At 39.6% G+C, this 255-nt stretch overlaps 1 long non-coding RNA gene across 1 annotated transcript in view; it reads left to right on the top strand.

Annotated features, from left to right (window-relative positions):
• LOC119593987 overlaps nt 1-255 on the top strand; it is a 42581-nt gene that overhangs the window by 22993 nt on the left and 19333 nt on the right. Inside the window, exon 2 of the long non-coding RNA XR_005230583.1 lies at nt 117-239. This is a non-coding gene — a long non-coding RNA (uncharacterized LOC119593987). The remainder of the gene's footprint in view (nt 1-116; nt 240-255) is intronic.

The raw sequence follows: 255 nt of genomic DNA, 5'->3' as shown, positions 1-255 counted from the left end.
TACTGTCACATTCTCTCTCCGTTTACGCCTTTCTATCTACATTCAAAATCTTTTTTAAAATATTCTAAAGAAATGAATAGATAATTATGTTAATCGGCCATTTTCTTTCTCCGCAGGACGAAAAAGAGGCAAACAGAAGTTGAAGAAATAGCAGAAAGGGAAGACTACGTGCGGTGAGAAGTCTACGGAGTCTGTCCGCCGGTTTTCAGTATCAGTCGTGAAGGTTGGCGAAGACACAGGTAATAAAATGATGCC

The sequence above is a fragment of the Penaeus monodon genome, chromosome 33 (genome assembly GCF_015228065.2).
Source record: "Penaeus monodon isolate SGIC_2016 chromosome 33, NSTDA_Pmon_1, whole genome shotgun sequence".
Classification (NCBI taxonomy): Eukaryota; Metazoa; Arthropoda; class Malacostraca; order Decapoda; family Penaeidae; genus Penaeus; species Penaeus monodon.
Note: the sequence above shows the minus strand (reverse complement) of the source record. Positions and strands in the feature narration are given on the sequence as shown.